Below are 22592 nucleotides of genomic sequence, written 5' to 3' on the forward strand. Positions count from 1 at the left end.
GCTCATCTTTATTGCATAAATCTAATTTAAGAAACACTGCAAATGCAAAATAAATCAAGTGATTATATTTAAAGATACTATAATGATTTATAAAAGCAGTTGTTTGAGAACCTATAGAAACTAAAATAGGTTGAATGTAACTGCATGTACCAATTTGTGAAATGAGTATTTTTTTGCCTTCCTTAATTCCAGGTTTGTTTTTTTTTACAAAAACAAACCAGAATTTTCACCATCTGTTTCTAAGCTGCACAGATGGTTGCAAATTTAAGTCTGTTGTAAAAGCGTATTACTTAGTGGGCTGTCCACAGTGTTCTCTGATAAGTGTCAAATAAATCAATCGACAGTTAATAGTATCACTAACTTTTCATCTACCTAACAATGGTACTAGAACCCACTAACCCATACAGAATCTGTCTTTTCCTAGCTAACTCCCTGATGTTCCCTTCTCACCTGACTCTCTCCCCCAGGTTAAAAAATAATGACAATCAAATGTCCATGTGTCTTATTACCCAAATTAAATGTGTATAGTATTAAAATAGTGATATAGCATAACATGATTGAATGGCATGACATGAAATCTAAATACATGTAAGTACCTACAATTGTTCACTGTGAGAAGCAATGCTTTATTGTCACTGATATAATAAAATTAAAATACAAATTAATCTATACCAATTTGGTCATGCTGACCTATTTTGTTTGTTTGTTTGTTAGAATGTTGGTTTTGCTTTGTTCAAAAGTGGTGAGAGTAAGGGACAAAATTCCTCCATATATAAAACATGGCACATATATACTACAAAGCAAAAAAAAAAAATTGTCATACAACTTGTTCTCTAAATTTGATGCGGCTGTGGCTCTTTCTCTCTGAATTTTTTTTCTGGTCCTTGGCCACTTTGGCAAACATTTTTTCTGTAACTTTCACCTGAAGATAATTTAACAGGATTCTAGCTTGAGGATTCAGCTGAGCATCTACTTGAATCAAGAGGCCACAAATCCTCCAAAGTAGTCAAGGACATTAAATCATTTATAGTTTAAGCTTTAATCACTTACTCTAAATTTAGGGGCTATTGTGCTTCATAGACTCTTTTTTTTTCTCATAGACTTTTATATTTCATTTATATGGGAAGAATATTTGATATTTTATTAAACTCACACTTCTTGAATACCTTTTATTGCTTATGCACCAATGATAACTCATTTTTGATATATATTACCCAAATGTCCATTAATTTTACCCATAAAACCCCATTTCTAACATTACATGTGTGAATACAAGAGTCTCTGGTAATAATGTTTGGTTAGTAAGTTGCCTTTCTTCCTAGCTACTTTATGATCCTTGGGATGTAAATTTCTAATAATTACAGCAACTCACTACACCAGGGATGTGATGTAAACAGTGTAACTATATATATATATTTTTTTTTTTTTTTTGTAACTATATATTTGTATATTCTATCTCTGGTGACCTCCATGCATATCTAGACTAGTTTGTCTTTGGCAGGGAGTTGAATGTGAGAAAGCACCTCATTTGCCCTCAACTAATTCCTCATTAGCATCTTAATTTTCTTGGAATTCTCTCTTCTTTCTTTTGTCTTGGGTTAAAGATGCTGAAGAACTGAAAATTTTCAGCAGACCCTAACAGGATCATAGCCTCCAAACTGGTCCTCCCTTTTCCCTAATCAAAAGAGCAGCCAATTAATGGCTAAATCAATTAATGGCTAGCTGCACTCTTGGTCTTGAGGTCTTGCAACCTTTCCCATCATTAACACATCCTCTGATTCCCCATGCCTTCTGAAAAAAAAATTTTTTTTTTGCCTTCTGAAAATTTTAACAGTGAACAATTCTTGAAAGAAAACTGGACTTTGATCAATCTTTCTTAGTTTGTTCCATAAAATCTTTAATTATCTTACTCCTCTCCAGGAACTGTCATCTTGAACTATTGTCACTTAATGACATTATTAATAAGTTATTGAACTAATGGATTTTGGTTGATTTTCCTCCTTCTCTATTTGTGAACATCTTCCAAATTTGGAGGCTTCTGGACAAATTGCCTTGTATTCTGTACAGCTGGTATAAAGAAAAAGATGTGCTGTTTTTGAATACTTTATACTATTTTTATCAATATTTATATAATACCACATGCACTACCTTAAGATCTTTAAAAGTATTAACTACTGGGGTGCCTGGGTGGCTTAGTTGGTTAAGCATCCAACTCTTGATTTTGGGTCAGGTCATGATCTCAATGTCATGAGATTGAGTCCCACATCAGACTTCACGCCAGGAGTGGAGCCTGCTTAAGATTCTCTCCATCTCCCTCCCTCCACCCCTGTTCACTTGCATGATCTCTCTCTCTCTCTCTCAAAAAGAAAAAAAAAAAGGATTGACTATAATCCTCATAACTATCCTAAAAAGTATTGACTATAATCCTCATAACTATCCTATAATATAGACACATACATTATCTTGACTTGTAATGTAAGTAAACTAAAGCACAGATAAATTAAGAGTCTTGTTCAATGTCACACAGCTAGTAGGTGGCACAGCTGAAGTTCAAAGCAAAATAATCTGATTCTAAATAATGTGCTGTTAATTACTTATAATACATAACACATCAGTCTATGATTGATTAGTATATAATTATTGATTAATCAATAATTTCATATTCACTTGTCTTATTTTCTTCTTCAATTGATCACCAAAAAATGAGAGGCAATTTTTGTCTTCAGCCATCCAACATTTAAAGAATTACCCAAACTACCTGTCCTGCAGGCCTGAATTCCCTCTTCATAGGTGATTACTAAGGAAATGTTATTGCAATCCTAAAGTATGAGTAATCAAACTGTCTTACCTAGGAGAGAAGAGAAATCTAGAGGGTGTAGGGAGGAGTGTCCTTCAAGAAATGCCAAAAAAGAATAGAGAATTCCTAGAGTTTGGGGGCGTTTGAGAAAGCAAAGCCTCTTGAGGAGGTAATATTTATTGACATTGATACAAAGATGCTTGCACATCACAAATTAGTTCTGCCCTCGTGCAGAAGCTAAGATAACCAATATCCAATTGAACATAAATGGACTTACTCCTGTAAAGAACAAAGATGTGAAGTTTTAAATGTACCTAAACAAGGGATTTGTTTTCTTATTTTTTTGTTCCCAGATTTATTGAGATATAATTGACACATAACACTGTGTAAGTTTAACATGTATGAGATTGTTTGATACATGTAAGGATTGTGAAATGATTATCACTATAGAGTGAGTTAACACTTCTATCACCTCACATAATTACAACTTTTATATTGTGGTGTAAACATTTAAGATTTAGTCTTTTAGCAATTTTCAATTATATAATACAGTATTATTAACTATGGTCGCCATGCTATACGTTGAACCCTAAGAACCTATTCATCTTATAACAAAGTCTATACTCTTTGACACACATCTTCTCATTTTCCCTATTCCCAACCCCTGGCAATCATCCTTTCCCTCTGGTTTCAATGAGTTTGGCTTTTTTAGATTCGACATATAAATGATATCAAATAGTATTTGTTTTTTTCTTATTTCATTTAGTATAATGTTTCAAGGTTCATCATGTTGTCACAAATGGCAAGATTTCATTCTTTTTGGGGCTGAATAATATTCCATTGTGTATATATACACAACACATTCTCTTTTTAAAAAATATTTTATTTAAACTCAATTTGCCAACATATAACACCTAGTGCTCGTCTCATCATGTATCCTCCTTAATGCCCATCATCCAGTTACCCTATCCCCTCTGTCACCTCCTCTTCTGCAACCCTTTGTTTGTTTCCCAGAGTTAGGAGTCTCTCGTAGTTTGTCTTCCTCTCTCATTTTTCCCCACTCGGTTTCCCTCCTTTCCCTTGTGGTACCTTTCACTCTTTCTTATATTCCACATATGTGTGCTTTCTTTATCCATTTATCTGTTGATGGACTCTTAGTAGCTTCCATATCTTGGCTCTTGTAAATAATTCTGCAGTGAACAGAGGGGTGCATATATATTTTCAAATTAGTGTTTTTGTTTTCCTCAGATAGGTACCCAAAAGTGGAATTGATGGATCATCTGGTATTTCTATTTTCAATTTTTTGAGGAACCTCCATACAGTTTTCCATAGTGCTTGTACCAATTTGCATTCCCACCAACAGAACTCAAGGGTTGCCTTTTCACATATCCTTGCCAACACTTGTTATTTCCTGCCTTTTTGGTGATAGCTATCCTAACAGGTGTAAGGTGATATCTTATTGTGCATTCCCCAGGTAATTAGTGATGTTGAATATTTTTCCATGTAGCCATAGGCCATTTGTATGTCTTCTTTGGAAAAATGTCTATTTTGGTACTCTATTTCTTAATTAGATTGTTCTCTTTTCTGCTATTGAGTTGTATGAGTTTGTTACATATTTTGGATATTAACCTCTTATCAGAAATATGATTTGAAAATTTTTTTTCATTATGTAAGTTGCCATTTCAGTTAGTTGACAATTTTTTCCCACTACTCTCTACTTTGGGTGCAGTGAGGGAGAAATGGGCCTATCTGGCAGCATCCCACACAGCTAAGGAAGCTGGGCACTCACTCACATACTCTCACTTTCCCCTGTGGGAAAAATCAGGGGCCATGAAGAGCTTCCCTGGCACTGGGTTGTGCCACCCTGGGGGAGAACTGACATTGGTAAAGTCAAATTGTTCTGCTTACCCTCTCCAGTGTGTCCAATCTCAGGTTTAGTGGTTTGTTCTCCAACAGTGTGCTGGAACTTCTCTGCTGGGCTCCTGGACTTTAACAAAGGCTCCATGATCCCCCAGTGATTGTCTAATCAGTGATGTCCAGGGACTCCCACACCAAGGCCAAGAGAAGCTGGAGCTAGCTCCCAGTTCACATCAGGGTCCACAGCCAGGACTGAGGTATGTTTACTTCTTACCCGATGCACAGATTGGCTAGATTCTTCCCAGTCCCTTGGTATATAGAGCTGGTGACTGAACCAAAGCCAGAATGGCTATAGCCAAGTATTCAGGGATATGGAGCCTTTTCCAGATCTATAGACAGAATCACAGGTCAGCACATCAGCTGCTTGGGCTGTGGGTTTGTCTTCTCAAAATGACTCCTGGAGTTTGGACTGTATCAGCACTTCACAATCTTTTACCTAAATCCCACAAGCTCTCACAAAGGCACTTTTGTCTGTAGATGGATGCCAAATTGTTATCGTTGAGGGGAATATGATCCAGGGGTGTCTTATTTGGCCATCTTCTTGATGTCACCCCAGCTTCTCTTCTAAACTTTCTGGACTGTGTAAGCCTGAGTGTGCTTTCATGACTTAAGGCCAAGGAAGTGTTGCTATTAAAGACGTATTTGTATACCTTTCAAACCCAGGCCCCTGGAGGCTTGAGATTTAGAACTGGCTTTAATTTGGCTTAATAAAATAATGTTTTCTTTAAATTGTACTTGTGTTGGGACGCTGGATGACTCAGTGGTTGAGCACCTGCCTTCCACCCAGGGAGTGATCCTGGGGTCCCAGGATTGAGTCCCACATTGGGTTCCCTGCATGGAGCCTGCTTCTCTCTCTGCCTATGTCTCTGCCTGTGTGTGTGTGTGTGTGTGTGTGTCATGAATAAATAAATTTTTAAAAATTAAAAAAAAAAAAGAGAGAGAGAGAGACGCCTGTGTGGCTCAGCAGTTGAGCGACTGCCTTTGTCTCAGGGTGTGATCTCGGAGTCGCGTGATCCCGGGTCCCCATGGAGTCCCGCATCAGGCTTCCTGCAAAGAGCCTCCTTCTCTCTCTGCCTATGTCTCTGCCTCTCTCTCTCTGTCTCTCATGAATACATAAAATCTTTAAAAGAAAATAAATTGTACTTGTTTGTGTGTGTGTGTGAAATTGTTTAAAACATAAAAATGTGGCCACAATATGCATTCTTTTTTGTAATCTAATTAACTTACCTCTTCCTGTTACTGGTTTTATATGTCATTGTTTATTCAAAAACTCTTGTTAGGTGTTAAATATTTTCTAACTTTGTTACTAGTAATGTGGCAATAAATATTTTAATATACTAAAGTTTTTTAAATTTACCACTTTTACTTCTAAGATTATTTGATGAGTCTAATTATTTTGGAAATTGTTACTAGGTCAAAATGGTTTTGTAACATTTTGATCTTTAAAGATATTGATTTGCATTATTTTAGCTGTTTATGGGAATGTTCATTTCTTCAAATACTTGAAATTGTAATAATTCTGTGCCAAATCTGAGTATTATTATTTTTTAAACAAATCTTTGATAATTTTACAAAAGAAACTGATAGCTCATCAATGATGTCTTTTGCATTTATTTGCTTACTGGGGAGATTTCATGGTTTTATTTATTTTTATGAGTCAATATTTTTCCTCCTTGGTGGTTTCCTTACTTTGATTCCTGAGCAAATGTTTCTTAGATCTTCTAAAGTTATGATATCACCTTTTTATCTTCAGTAGCTGTATTTTTATTTTATTTTATTTTATTTTTTATTTTATTTTATTTTTTAAATTTATTTATGATAGTCACACAGAGAGAAAGAGAGAGGCAGAGACATAGGCAGAGGGAGAAGCAGGCTCCATGCACCGGGAGCCTGACGTGGGATTGGATCCCGGGTCTCCAGGATAGTGCCCTGGGCCAAAGGGAGGCGCTAAACCGCTGCGCAACCCAGGGATCCCCCAATAGCTGTTTTCTTTGGCTCAATAAATTATCTATCTCCTTAACTTTTATGTTTCAGGATAAACCTTGAGTATAAACGCATATTAATTTTACCCAGTTAAAGTAACTATTCTAAGACACCAGGGAATATCACAGAAAGGGAAAATAATCACATTCTGATATAATGGCATAGTCTATTTTTCTTATGAAGATAAATAGCTTTTTTCTATAGAAATTTATATTTCTATAAATATACAAAAAGAACCACTACCAGTTGATGTATTACAATACTGCATACCAAATAGACTTTGAAAGGGGGAACCCTGGGTGGGTCAGTGGTTTGGCACCTGCCTTCGGCCCAGGGTGTGATCCTGGAGTCCTGAGATCGAGTCCCACATCAGGTTCCCTGCGTGGAGCCTGCTTCTCCCTCTGCCTGTGTCTCTGCCTCTCTCTCTCTCTCTCTCTCTGTGTATGTGTGTCTTTCATGAATAAATAAATAAAATCTTTAAAAAATAGACTTTGAAGCTGTTATTTCTACTTTATTTTCTCATATGTGAATAAAATTACAGAATAAACATGACTGACTATGAAATAAATTAAATCACAGAATGGTAAAAGAAAGTTGCCAAGAGTAAATATAGAGAGCAGTCTTGCTACCCCTAAAGGTTTTCTGCATTTATTATAAGCATTTATTAGACAAGCCTGAAAAAAATTCCTTCTCATAGGTGCCCTGAGATTGGTTGAATCACTATTATAAAACATGTCTGGTAGGCTTGCTAAAGTGTATGCAGGGCTATATGTCATGAAGAATTTATCTCAGGGTGTTAAAAGTGATTTGAGAATCCCATTAAAAGAAATAACCTTAATCATCCACAATAACATTACATTAATTATTGATAAATCTAATCAGTAGTCTGAAATTGCTCACATCTAATATTAATCAGAAAGGCAGATGAATTCCCAGCATGATGACATGCTCTTTGTGCCTTCAAGTACCTTTATAGTGTTATTATTTACATGTTCCTGAGTCAGAGAAAATTTATCTGATTGAAAATCAGAAAGATTAGATCCTTCAAAGATATGATCCCACTGTGTTTGGGTTCTACTCTCAAAATTGGTATATACAGTATTGTCAATTCATGGAAAAATGTAACTTCAGCATTTTTTGTTTTAAACTGATTTTCTTATAAAGTCAAATTATCTTAATATATTTATTTTTATCTTGATTTCAAAAAGCAAATGGAGAGAAAGGGAGAGAGAACTGTATGCTGAATGGCAATATACCCATAATGCAGCTTGAGAGGTAAAATATTTCAATCATATCACCTTTCCCTAATCCTCTTAGATCATATTCTCCACCCTCCCAACTAGAGTTAATCATCATTTTGAATTTGAAGTGTTTACAAATTTCATTTGTTCCTTGATACTTTATGTATGTTTACAATTATACTTTATATATGTATACAAATTAAACAAAAGCAATATATGATGTCATTTTTGTTTTAATTTTTATAGAAATATTATCATTGTGAGTCATGTAGCTCTGTATAATGTACTTCCAGAGCTGGAGAGTGCCCCATGTATACATACACTAGAATTTATCATCTATTCTTTTGCCAATAGACATTTATTTCTAAATTCCTAGGAGTTCAAATACTGCTGTTTTGAACATTCTTGTCATATCTGTAGGAGAAAATATTCAAGTATTTCTCCAGGGCATAAATCTAAAGTGGAATGGCTTGTGTGAAGCATATGCAACTCTTCAATTTTAATAGGTTTTCAGCAACTTGATTTTTAAATGGAATTGTGCTCATTTGCACTCTCACCATCAATGGCTAAAGTTTTCAGTGTATTCACATTCTAATTAACTTAATTTTTTTTTTTCCAGTTTGCTGTATGCGATATTGATTTTCACTCTGGCTTTCCTCTATTTCCATGATACTTGTGAGATTGAACATTTTCTACTTGTATTGACAATCCCATTTTCTCTTTTGAATTGTATGTATTTGTCATGTGTTATTGCTATTTAATTGTCTTGGTAATATATTTTGCAATTAGCTGCCCACATCTGTGATTTCTTTTTCTTTACTGTTTTTGTTGTTTTTTGGAGCACATAAATTTTTATTTAAATACAGCTAAAACTGTCAATAGTTTCATTTATGGCTTATACTTTTTTGTTTGTATGCTTTAAGATATCATCCATTTTTGAAGTTAAGAAGGTATATATTTTTTCTAAATGTTTAATACTATTTTTCCTGATAATGTTCTTTTGGAAATGATGTGAAATAGGAATCCACTTATATTTTTTAGTATATCATTCCAGCATTGTTTTGAAAAATGACTCCAACTTTTCCCATTGATGTTTGATTGTATCTCTCATCACAAATGACACTTCCCTACACAAGATATTTTTATGATGGCTCCTATTCTGTTCCATTTGTGTGTTGATTTTATCTTTACATTAATACTTTACTGTCTTATTATTTTTTCCACAACACTTGATACCTTATAGTGCAAGTTTATCCACCTCTTACACACACCAGTTCTTTTTCTTAAAGAACGTTTTGGTTATTCTTGTCTTTTTTTTCTTTTGTATAAATCTTAGGATATATCCCGCTGCCAACACACACACAAAATTGTAACAATTGTTATTGGAATTATTTTCTTTTATACATTCATAATTGAAATCAAGAAGACTTTTTATTTTATTTTATTTTTTTGATTTATTTATTTTAAAGCACATTTTCTAACTTTATTACTGATTTTTATATATTGATTTATCTTTAACATGTATATTGATTTGCATTATTCATCTTCTATCTAAAATCTTTACCTGTCCTATTAAGTATAAAAATGTGTAGCTTCACTTAAATAATTATATTGTCAGTACATGAACATATTTGCTATTCCAATCTTTAAACTGCTACTTATTTTTCTTATCTTCCTGCACTGACTGAATCATTAGTAAGATATTTAATACACACTGCGATATTTGGATATTGTTTTATTCAAACTCTTCATCTAATATTTCTAACATTTTAATATCCATTATGTTGTTGCCGTAGGCTTTTGATAGACACACTTTATTAATCTAAGAAAATTTACTGTGTCCTTTTATTTGTCCTTTTTCAAGGATTGACTCAATCTTGTTAAACTTTATAGTCAATTAATGTTTTCTATTTCTTACTGAGTTAATTTTGGTAAGCTATATTTTTTTCATTTACTGATTATTCTTTCTAAATTTTCAAGCTCAATTATTCAAAATATATTCTTTTTATATATCTTTTTTTAAAAAAAATCACTATTATATTCCTCTTTTTAATTCTTAAAATTTATTATTATTATTATTATTATTATTAATTATTTTAAGTAAGCTCTACACCCAGTGTGGGACTTGATCTCGTGACCTTGAGATCAAGAGTTGCATGCTCCCAGGACTGAGCCAGCCAGGCATTCCTTCCCCTTTTTAATTCTTAATATTGCTTATTTGGAACTTATTTTGTTTTCCTCGATCAGTCTTGTGAGTGGCTTGTCTAGTTCACTTGTTTTGCTTTTATAAAATCAAAACAAAATAATATTTGGGCACCTGGGTAGCTCAGTTGGTTAAGCCCACCGTTCAGGTCATGATCTCAAGGTCCTGGGATTGAGTCCCTGAGCAGGGAATCTGCCTCTGCCTCTGTCCTTCCCTTTGCTTGTGCTTTCTTTCTCTCTCTCAAATAAGTAAATAAAATACAAAAATAAAAAAATAAACCCATATTTGTATTTGAGGATCTTCTGTATTGCATTTTTGTTTTCTGTTATTAATTTCTTATTTTATATTTATAAAGCTTATATTTATACAGCTTTTTATTCTCATCTTTATATAGCTTATTTTCCATTAGCATTTTAAGGGTATAATTAGTTTTCACTACATTTAGTGTTAAGTATTTCTGGAATTCTATTATTTCATCACACTTATTCAGAAATATACTTTTAAAATTTAAATTTATTTTATCATTCCTTGTTTATCTTTTGGATATTGATTTCTAACTAATGGTAAACTGACAAAACATTGTTCCTTTGAAATGTGATTAGTTTTCCTTTTGAGTTAAATAAATGACAGTATCACTGTTTTTTCTGCAAATGCTTGAAACCGTATTTTCTAATTGTTGACTGCAGGGTTAAATGTGCTCATTATTAATTTGTAATCAGATTGTTCAGATCTTTATTCTTTAAATTTTTTCCCATTGATCTATTTCCCCATTATGAGAGTTGTGTTAAGCTGTACTTTCTTGTAGTTGTGGATTTACTCATTGCTTTTTATAATTATGTATATTTTTTCATAATCCATTTTTAGGCTATGATATTAACTTCATTTTTTTATTAGTTCACATTCAAACTTTCTGTGGTCTTATGTCTTAAATATGTGGATTTTAAGTTGCAAATAGCTTGTATTTTATCCAATCAAATAACTTCTTTTTAACTTTAACTGTTGAATTTAATAAATTTATATTCTTGGTGCTTCAGGGACTTTGCTTACAGTTCGCCTTACCTGGCACCCAGCACCACATTCTCTGCTGCCCACCTCTCATCTTCCTGCCATGGTTGGTGAGTGGGGAATTGAGTCGGGAATATCCAAGAAACGTGCTAGCTGGAGCAACCAGCAAAAGTATGACATCTAAAAAATTATGGACAGAGGGACCTTTTAAAATTTTATCCCCATTGGAGGTGCTAACTTGGGACACTTGAAAAGCCAGAAGTAAGACAGATCCCTGCAAGGCTGCCTGCCCCATGGAGTCTAAGGTCACCAATGGTTCAGGCCTTTAGGGGGAACTCATCACAGACTTGCTGGTGATTGGCTTCCTCTACAACTGCTCCAGCTATAGTTTCCACAAAGAGTTGGAGGTGTTGCATCACGAATAACCATGCAGGCTTCCCTGCAGGAGGACCATGATCATGAACTACAGACAATGCCAACTGGTGCAGCCACTTCCTGAAAGGGAGGAGACAGATTCTGAGAGGAAATCATCTGGAATATCACCAGGTAACCTGCCCAAATAGGAGCCCGGGTGAATCACAGCATCCACTTAAGACTAGTATATAACCTGGCAATGCAGTTTATGAACGTGAGCCTGTGGGAGGAAGGCAGAAGGAAGTACCTCACTGCTATGTTGAAACAGGTCATGCAGATTTATCTTAAAGACACGAAGAAAGAGAAGGCCAAACTGATACCAACTCATGCTATTGGCCAAAAAGGTGGCCAGTCATACACCATCCTTGCTCTGTGGTGTCTTTCACACAACAGTGAACTTTACTAACCAGAACCTACTCACTTATGTGAGGAACTTAAGAATGAGATGGATTGAGTGGACAACTCTTCAACAGCATGACTGTTAAAGATTTGATATGGTTACAACAGTATACCTTCCTCCAGTGGAGATGGAGCTGTGGCCATTTAAATAAAATTCTTGGAGAAGATAAGCTTAAGATAATAGTGATTTATTTCTTACTATTTTAAAGATGATGTTTTAAGCAGGTGATCCATTTAGAAATCTTTACATTAACATCTTGAATGAAAATGTCAGCTTGTGCATATTTGAATGAGTTTCATGCCATCTTATAAATTCACTACATATTGTGCCTTTATCTTATTTCAGCAGTATGGGTCTTCACTTGAAAATTAAATTTGAAAACAGATTGTAAGGCAGAAGTAAAAAAAAGCCCACAATTTTTTTTTTATTTTAATAAACAACTTTAATGTTTATTAAAGTACAACCTTGGGGCATGATCTTACAGCAGGCGTGTTTGAGGAGAGCAAGGACTGGAAACGATGCAAATACTTCTCACAAATGAAAAATTATTTTCAAACAGTATGAAAGGTTCTGGACTAAAGTTCTATCTCAAACACTGGAAAAATCATGTGTTTGATTATTTTTTTCTTTTTCTTTTATTTAGTTATTAGAGAGGAGAGAGAGAGAGAGAGAGAGAGAGAGAGAGAGAACAAGCAGGGGGAGCAGGAGAGGGAGAAGCTAGGCTTCCTGATGAGCAAGGAGCCCAGTATGGGGCTTGATCCCAAGATCCCGGGATCATGACCTGAGCTGAAGGCAGGCACTTAACCTACTGAGCCCTCCAGATGCCCTTGATTTTTTTGCAATTTTATTTCCTTTTATTTGAGTCAAGAAAGACCACAGGCAATTCAAAGGCATGGAGGTTATATAAGGTCCCATGTCAACCATAGTTTCCAAAATCAAGTAACTAAATGCAACTTTTCTCTTTCCAAGAAGTCAAAGCTTTGATGAAAATTTTAAGCTAATGGAGTACCAGAAGCTACTGCATACATCCCATGGGGGAATGTCTGTTAATAATCTTAGATTTTTATTTCCTCCTATATGGCTCAGCTGATCTTTGCCCAAGAAGCTACATCTGAAGAAATAGGTTTCTAGGCATAAAAGATGAAAGAACAGCTAGAATTTTTAAAAATTCAACCGTTGAGATGGTTCTTCTCTTAGGGACACAGCCAGAATGCAAGTAATAACAAAAGCAAGTCACTTAGTGCCAAAGAAAAACCAGTGAGAGCTTACATCTAGAAACAGTGGAACACTGATAAGCATTTCCTAGGATTTTGTTTGAAAGTATGATGGTGGATGCTGGGTCCATATCACACACGTTACTCTTACTCTTACCAGTAACACTCTTGTTACTGTGACTATGACACTCTGGGGAAGCATATGAACAAGATTAATTAGGTACTAATAAATACTTTCTTGTTACCAAAAACACTTTTCTCTTCCTTGAGAGTTTAATCAGAAAGGAAAACATGACTATATTGTTCAGCATTAAATACATACTACACTGGGGCTGGTTCTCAATCTGATATCTGCAATATGCCACAAATCCTAAGAGAAGTACTAAAAGCTATGCAGTATGAAGGCTACTCTTTGGAAACAAATCTTCCAGTAACAGTATTAAAAAGTGAAAAATTTATATTCTTTATTATTACTGATAGATTTATACGTATCTATTTTATGCTATCTAGATGACTTCTTCAACATATAATTTGATATTTCTGGAGAACATACTTGTTTTTAGAATGTATCTAAAAGTGGATTGTTTTATTTTAATTCTTGTTCCCCAGCACCCTTTGCACTGAATTGAAGTTTACGCATTTTATTATTTTTGAAGTTAATCTTAAATATTAATACCTATACTTTTATTTAGCAATGCTTAATGCTAATTAATCTTTTTAGTTTCCTCTCCTTTCCCCCACCCAACATCTGTGTAACAGTTTGAACTCGTCATTGCCTTCTTGTCTTAACCTGGAGTTGTAAGTGGAATTCTGCAGTTTGTTTTCCTGAAAACTGTGTCTAATATTGACTAATTTCCTGGTACATATTGTAAAATTAGAGCTTATAAGCTCATGTACACAGGGCGTTATCTGAGAGAATTCTGTGAGGTTTAAGATGAGGATGTGTTCTTGCAGAGGATATTTTAGTTGGTGTCTTGACAAGGCTGCTACCAGCCTGGGATGGCTTTTTATGGCAACTTCTCAGCGTTGGAGTGTCTGGACAACACAGATAGTGACAATTCAATACTCACATACAACAGGATAGACTTTTGTTGTGAATTCCTATGGGAGACTCTTTTTTCTTTGTGGAGCCTAAATCAATCAGATAAACTTTCTCCTTTTTCCTAGTATATCCTTTTGCTAAGAGTCCAGCTTTTTATCAGTTCTGTCCTTACATAGAAATAAGGCATGGTTCTGGTTCCACATATAGCCTTGTTCCCCTTTCTTTGTCAGGCTTTCCTTGTTTTTCTAAGACTAGCAAATGCCTCCTAAATAACCCAAACTTCAGGATTATTTGTCCCTCTGTGTTCCATTTTTCTCTTGTTTAGGAGTCCATAGATATAGGGAAGAATTAAATAAGACATTTTTAAATGCTTTAATGATCAACTGTGCAAACGCTTACTTCATTTTATAGCTGACAACAAGGAGCAGAACTGTTGAGGTTTACTGACTTGATCCACATGCAGAAATTTCTATGATGGGGAAGTAATTGGGAGGTTACTGGTGATGTTAATCTACAACATTTATCAAGTTTCTGGCACATAATGCACACTCAAAATAGTCCCCTTTCCCCATCTGTTGTCATTCCCCTTGTCACCCAGAGTTTTATGCTTGTGATCAGTAACAGTAAAGCAAAGGCTAGAATTCAAGAGCACTGTCCTCACTGCATCCAGTTCTCTTTGTAAGATTGATAATATAACAAATAATAGGTTTTCTTTTTCTTAATATATTTCTAGCCCCCAAAGAAATCAAAAGTCTAGTGTCGTGATTCATTAACATAGAACTTTGTCCACCTCCTGTTAGACTAATTGGAATGAGAACCAATCATAGTTTGCATTACCTGAGAATAGCTATGATTTTAAAATATATGTATCTAAGTGTAATTTAAATTTTCTTTAATCTTAACATTTAAGTAACTGGCACATTGAACTTGTAGCAATAAGACTGTATAGCAAAAAATGTAATATGGTATTATAGGTATCTGAATGTTATTCTACAGTGTACACAAATTCATAGTTATTGAAAAATGGTATAGAAAATACATTCTATAAACCTTTTTTCTTTCCTTATTTAAAAGTCTCACCTGTCTTAGCTGAACAAGCTGCAACTTTAAGATAGAGTTGAATTGTATGATTGGATTCTCTTTTTAATTGCTCTGTAACGGACTTCATAGAACCATGTCAAATTTAAGAAGAATTACAAAAGAGAGTTTCACCTGAGTTGTACGTGTCACAAAGAGAGCTGTTGAAACATGGATAATGGGTGTGTGTCCTGGGTTTCTTTGATTTAATTGCCTGAGGTCTCTTCTGTAGTAATATGTCTGGCTAAGGTTTTCAGAGTGAAAGTTGCTAGACTGTAGAGCTATTTAATAAAAACCTTTCTGACTGACTTTCAAGATACTCAGCCTCCCCAAAGACAGGAAAGCCTAGTTTGAAAGAAAAAAAATAGATTAATTGATCTTCATGTGAAACTTTCTAGATAACTAGACAGATATTAACCTTTCTGAAAATTCAGAGTTTAATCCTCTCTGCTTGAGATACGTTGCCTTTATAAAGCTAAACCGTCCATGAAATGAACTTGAACATTATGGAGTACAAACAAGGAGATGATTATTTTATCATCAACTTTACTAACACAATTTATTAAAGGTCCTGGCTGTGGTACAGGGACTACTGAGTGAGGTACTAGAGGGAATTATAAGGAAGAAAGTTGTTTGGCCCGACTAGGTTTTTAGTCCTAAGAAGGACCTCTGGAAGGCCTGAGAAAGGGGAGCTAACTTTACTGAGCCAAGGGAATTGAAAAGGAAATAACCACCCTGGTTTCACTGTAATTGGTCCCTTTGAGGCTATCTTTGCCTGAAGTAGATATAATTTCAAAAGGAGGAAGACAACCTGCTTGGGTACTTCTTTAAAGGATCTGAGAGGAAGCATGGGATTAAAGATTGGGAACGTATTCCTTGGAGCTTTTCCTGTCACTGAGCTGCATCTCTCTTTAGCTCATGGGATATCTTGGACTTTTCTTGAATCTTTTATTTTTACATTTTATCGCTCGAGTTTGCTGAGTCTAGTTGTAGAAGTATCTGAATAGAGACTTTTAAACCCCATGCTTAATTATTAATGCCGATAAGGAAGTACAACTGTAAATATACACAAAACATAGTGTATCTGTATCTGTCTATGCATATCTAGACATCTATCCATCAAAAATAAATGAGTTATTATAAATTGTTGATTAGAATAATGCAATTAGGGGCAGCCCCAGTGACGCAGCGGTTTAGCGCCGCCTGCAGCCCAGGGTGTGATCCTGGAGACCCTGGATCGAGTCCCACATCAGGCTCTCTGCATGGTGCCTGCTTCTCCCTCTGCCTGTGTCTCTGCCTCTCTCTCTGTCTCTATGAATAAATAAATAAAATCTTTAAAAAAAAAAAAAAAAAAGAATAATGCAATTATTTCTGAAATAAAACTCCTCGGAAAATCATAAAAATAAAACAAATATTTCTTAAACACCTATCTAATAAAGAGCAACATGCCAGATATTATTAAGGATACAAATATGAAGGCATGGCCCATGGGTGTGAGGTACTGACAATATAATAGTGGACACAAAGTAACTTCAACACGTGACAGAAACTGATGAGTCCCACAGGAAAGAAAAGTTTTGTGCTAATTTAGAATGAGCAGTGTTTCTTAAACTTTGAGTATCAGGATTTCTGGGATCTTGGACATTATGAATATTTGTATTCCCCTCCTTCTAAGATGGACCTAGAATTTGCAATGTTAGTTAAATCTCCAAGGGATTGGTTTTTTTAAATTTTTTTTTATTGGAGGTCAATTTGCCAACATTAAGCATAACACCCAGTGCTCATCCCGCCAGATGCCCCCCTCAGTGCCCATCACCTAGTCACTCCAACCCCCCCACCTCCCCTTCCACTACCCCTTGTTCATTTCCCAGAGTTAGATGTCTCTCACGTTTTATCACCCTCACTGATATTTTCATTAATTTTCTCTCCTTTCCCTTTATTCCCTTTCACTAATTTTTATATTCCCCAAATGAATGAGACCATATAATGTTTGTCCTTTTCCGATTGACTTTTCCGATGACTCAGAATAATACACTCCAGTTCCATCCACGTCGAAGCAAATGGTGGGTGTTTGTCATTTCTTTTTTTTTTTTTTTTTTTTTTTTGGTATTTGTCATTTCTAATGGCTGAGTAATATTCCATTGTATACATAGACCACAGCTTCTTTATCCATTCATCTTTCGATGGACACCGAGGTTCCTTCCACAGTTTGGCTATTGTAGACATTGCTGCTATAAACACTGGGGTGCATATGTTCTAGCATTTCACTGCATAGTATCTTTGGGGTAAATCCCCAGCAGTGCAATTGCTGGGTCGTAGGGCAGATCTATTTTTAACTCTTTGAGGAACCTCCACAGTTTTCCAGAGTGGCTGCACCAATTCACATTCCCACCAACAGTGCAGGAGGGTTCCCCTTTCTCCACATCCTCTCCAACATTTGTTGTTTCCTGCCTTGTTAATTTTCACAATTCTCACTGGTGTGAGGTGGGATCTCGTTGTGGTTTTGATTTGTATTTCCCTGATGGCAAGTGATGTGGAGCATTTTCTCATGTGTTTGTTGGCCATGTCTATGTCTTCCTCTGTGAAATTTCTGCTCATGTCTTTTGCCCATTTCATGGTTGGATTGTTTGTTTCTTTGCTGTTGAGTTTAATAAGTTCTTTATAGATCTTGGATACTAGCCCTTTATCTAATATGTCATTTGCAAATATCTTCTCCCATTCTGTAGGTTGTCTTTTAGTTTTATTGACTGTTTCTTTTGCTGTGCAGAAGCTTCTTATCTTGACTAAGTCCCAATAATTCATTTTTGCTTTTGCTTCTCTTGCCTTCATGGATGTATCTTGCAAAAGTTGCTGTGGCCAAGTTCAAAAAAGGTGTTGCCTGTGTTCTCCTCTAGGATTTTGATGGAATCTTGTCTCATATTTAAATTTTTCATCCATTTTGAGTTTATCTTTCTGTCTGGTGTAAGAGAATGGTCTAGTTTCATTCTTCTGCAGGTGGATGTCCAATTTTCCCAGCACCATTTATTAAAGAGACTGTCCTTTTTCTAGTGGATAGTCTTTTCTGCTTTGTTAAATATTGGTTGACCATAAAGTTGAGGGTCCACTTCTGGATTCACTATTCTGTTCCATTGATCTTTGTGTCTGTTTTTGTGCCAGTTCCATACCGTCTTGATGACCACAGCTTTGTAGTACAACCTGAAATCTGACATTGTGATGCCCCCAGCTATGATTTTCTTTTTTAAAATTCCCCTGGCTATTCAGGGTCTTTTCTGATTCCACACAAATCTTAAAATAATTTGTTCTAACTCTCTGAAGAAAGTCCATAGTATTTTGATAAGGATTGCATTAAATGTGTAAATTGTCCTGGGTAACATTGACATTTTCACAATATTAATTCTGCCAATCCATGAGCATGGAATATTTTTCCATCTCTTTGTGTCTTCCTCAATTTCTTTCAGAAGTGTTCTATAGTTTTTAGGGTATAGATCCTTTACCTCTTTGGTTAGGTTGATTCCTAGGTATCTTATGCTTTTGGGTGCAATTGTAAGTGGAATTGACTCTTTAATTTCTCTTTCTTCAGTCTCATTGTTAGTGTATAGAAATGCCACTGACTTCTGGGCATTGATTTTGTATCCTGCCACACTGCCAAATTGCTGTATGAGTTCTAGCAATCTTGGGATGGAGGCTTTTGGGTTTTCTATGTACAGTATCATGTCATCTGTGAAGAGGGAGAGTTTGACTTCTTCTTTGCCAATTCGAATGCCTTTTATTTTTTTTTGTTGTTGTTGGACTGCTGAGGCTAGTTAAATCTCCAAGGGATTGTAATGATTGGTCTGTAGACCACAATTGGAGAAACATCCCAACAGGCAGAATGTTACTTATGTTACTTATGGCTAAGGATGATGAGGAAAAATAGTTTTCATGGAGCACATAGGACTTTTGCTGTCTCTCAAAACTAGACTTTTAACAGAATGGAGATAGGGAGAGAAGACCATTCAGGTGATAGCAGTAGTATGAAAAAAATGCATGGAGGAGTTATTCTCAAAGACTACCCCTGAAACAGATAGCCACTGATAGCAGAACTGCAGAAAAGCTGACTTGTGTAGACTTGGGGAGTCATCAATAACTAGCATTCTCAAGTGCCCAGTGGAACTTGGCTACTTTACTTCTTTGGTTAACTCAATTTTTGTTTTGGAAAAAGAGCTGGGATGGGAGAGGTCATGGAAGGAAAGGACAGCAATAGTAAATTAATGAAAATATAGCTTGTCTAAGCTTTGTTATCATGTGAATATTGTAAAGAAAATATTTGACATCTCACTGTCTTCACAGCCATTTGTAAGATGGAGACAGTGTCCTTCTACCTGTGGTGGTCTGTCCCCCTTATTAGAGAGAATGGGATTTTTGTCAGTGAAGAGTGATCACTTGCTTGTCTTTTTTCTAAGCTCATGAAGTGCTCTTGTACTGGATTTACTTCTGTCCTAAAATAAAGCATAGTGCCCATGTAATAGGTTAAATGAATTAAAATAAGTTAACATTTGCAAATTACTTATAACAATGGCCATTAATGTAAAATAAACAATGGGACAAAACAAAGCAAAAATAAACTTCTTGTTTTCTGCCTGTATCTCTTTAGAATTATGTAAACTGCTGCCTAAACTAAGTTCTTGCTACCATACATTTCTCTTTAATTCTTAATCAATTTTCAAGTTCTATTCTTCCTGGTTTAACCCTACATTCTGACAGTGATGCTTTGCCTACTGCTGTATTTCTGAAACCTGGTCACATGAATTCTTTACATTCATAAAGAAGGGAGTTCTAATTTTATGCCTACAACCTTTCTTGGTTCCATTTTGTTGACTCAGAGAGAAAAGTGTTAATACATTTTTCCTATTCTTTCACATTTCCTGCTCCACTAATGGCCATTAACGTCTGTGCTGGATATTGTCCATTTACTCCTCCAGATCCACTCCTAACACCATCTCTGTGTCCTAGCGGCTGACCTTTATAGACTGCAGTACCAGACTTCCTTGTCCTTTGGTTTGGACAATAGAAAGCCCTTGCAAGGGATCAGATTCAATACCTCACTGAATGTCCTCAACAAAGGAGAACTTATATGAGTTCAAGAGACAGTGCTATATACAGTTCTGGAAGAAAAAAAAAAAAAGATTGTTAAATGCTGTTGCTTTTTATTCAGTGTCATTTGGGAGGTTTTTTCCTTAGCCTTTCCTCTGTCTTTCATGGATCTGTTCTGTTGGTAGAATACAAGGAACTTTAGCCTGTTTCCACATGAAAGAGTTCCCTCAATTTAGAAGGTGAAACAGAACCCAAGGTCATTCCTAAAAAATAATAATAAAAAAAAAGAGCATTGCAGATGTATCTTGAGCCAACTCTACTTTCTTTCTCTTAGATTCGTTTTTTTCATGCCTGAGGGGAAAAGGGTCAGCATATGGAACTAGTTTACTTGTTAAAAAGGGGAAATTTGTGTTACCTGCACCATTAGTTTTGTTTTGCTTTGTTTTCTTACATGACAATCCCCATGCCAGGTCTGCTGCTAATGGAATGGCACTTTTTCCTCTAACCTGCGTTCTGCATCACCATCCTTCCCAATACAACATTATAGGTAGCCACTCCCAATCCGTCAGAATTGGTATTCAAGATGAAGTATATTTTTCATCCTTTCTAAGAATAGAGGGACAAAAAGAGCTCCCAAAGGTCATCTTTGGTGTAGTTTATCTCCCCACAGAAAGAAGAGTATATATGAATTTGGAGCCATCATTCTAACAAACAAAAGGGTTTTCCTTTTTCACAATTTTGGAGAAATGTTGTGTTAAATTAAACAGCCTAAGCAGTCAATTTAGAATTTTGTATATGCTAATATGCCTTACTCATCTTCAACAGATGAGAGCAGCCTATAGTTTGAATTAATCAGCTTTATTTTGGTTGTAAGCGAGGGAATTCCAGGTGGAATAAGTTTAGTGGGGGGAAGACAATTTATGGATTCCAAACCACAGAAATGCATGGCAAAAGTAAGCGGTAGTTCAAAGCAGGCATGGAACCAAGGAGAGGGATATTGTCACGTTCTTTCCATATCTTATTTCTGCTCCTATCAGTTTTATTTTATTCTTTACTCTCTCTCCTTAAGACTGGCTTTTTCTCTATGTAATGGAATATTCTAATAACATTTCCAAACTAGTATCTCAGGATCCCAGGGCTTTTACTGAGAGAGAGAGAGAGAGAGAGAGAGAGAGAGATTGAGAGAGAGAGTGCTCCATCTTACATTTTTTTTTCAATTAAAAGAATAAAAAAGGAAGCATACAGCAGGCTTAGTTTGGGACATGCCTTGGATGTGGAATATTATAATAGTCCCTAGATCCATAATGGTCAAAGCTTACAAATGAAGAGCTCAAAATCAAAAAACTAAGTACTTTGTAAAGAGCAAAAGTTATTCAACAGGCAAAATTTATTTGATCATTGAATCCATTTTTTTTTGTAAAGTGTATCTTACAAGAACCTCTAATCTGCTAAATATATTCTAGAAAATGTTGGTTGATTTTAAAGATAGCTCTCAGAATACTGAAATGGTAGTATACGACTTCTAGAGAAATCATACATTCAGAATTCTAGCCATATTCAGTACATTTATACTCAGCCAAATAAAGCAGTGGTTTTTCATACTCAAACAAAATATTCACTCTCTTTCATCATTTTACTTCTTTATAATATTTTTATTATCAATTTCTTTTCTTTCTGTTTACCCAAATTTCACCTAAACTTTTGGCAATATTCAAATTCCTCTAATTGTAGAAGCTCAGTGCCTAGTGAACTCTTAATGTCTTTAAGTTTTTATATAAAGTTATCTTACAATTATCTGGCAAATTTGCAGGTACTATAAATAGTCCTGTTTGTGTGTGTGTGTGTGTGTGTGTGTGTGTACATGGAGTGGATGTATGTCTGTATAAGCGCATAGATGTGCATATGTCAGGTTGTGCTATGTATATAAACTGAGGGCATATGACTCAATCATCAAGTTCTGTCATAGATCATAGAGAAAGATATAGTCACATAAAAGGCCTTGGGAATCAAGAGCAGCCTACAAATTGTCCTACCTGTACAAAAGTTATTATTACTGGTGAGAATGTGTTGTTTTGGTGATCAAAACTATGTTCTGTAGTAAATGACCTGGAAGAAAAGAAAAAGTTATTTTTCTTCTTTAGTTATTTCTGTCTTACTTTTTAGGGAATTTAGATATCAAATTGTTGCCTGAATTGTCAACATTGTTTTCTATTAGTTATTCCAAAA

The 22592-nt window shown here is 35.2% G+C and overlaps 1 pseudogene; it reads left to right on the forward strand.

Annotated features, from left to right (window-relative positions):
• The window catches only part of LOC100855601, a 130099-nt pseudogene extending 117970 nt beyond the window's left edge, over positions 1-12129 (forward strand).
• Positions 12130-22592: the final 10463 nt, after the last annotated feature.

This window comes from Canis lupus, chromosome 13, assembly GCF_011100685.1.
Source record: "Canis lupus familiaris isolate Mischka breed German Shepherd chromosome 13, alternate assembly UU_Cfam_GSD_1.0, whole genome shotgun sequence".
Taxonomy (NCBI): domain Eukaryota; kingdom Metazoa; phylum Chordata; class Mammalia; order Carnivora; family Canidae; genus Canis; species Canis lupus.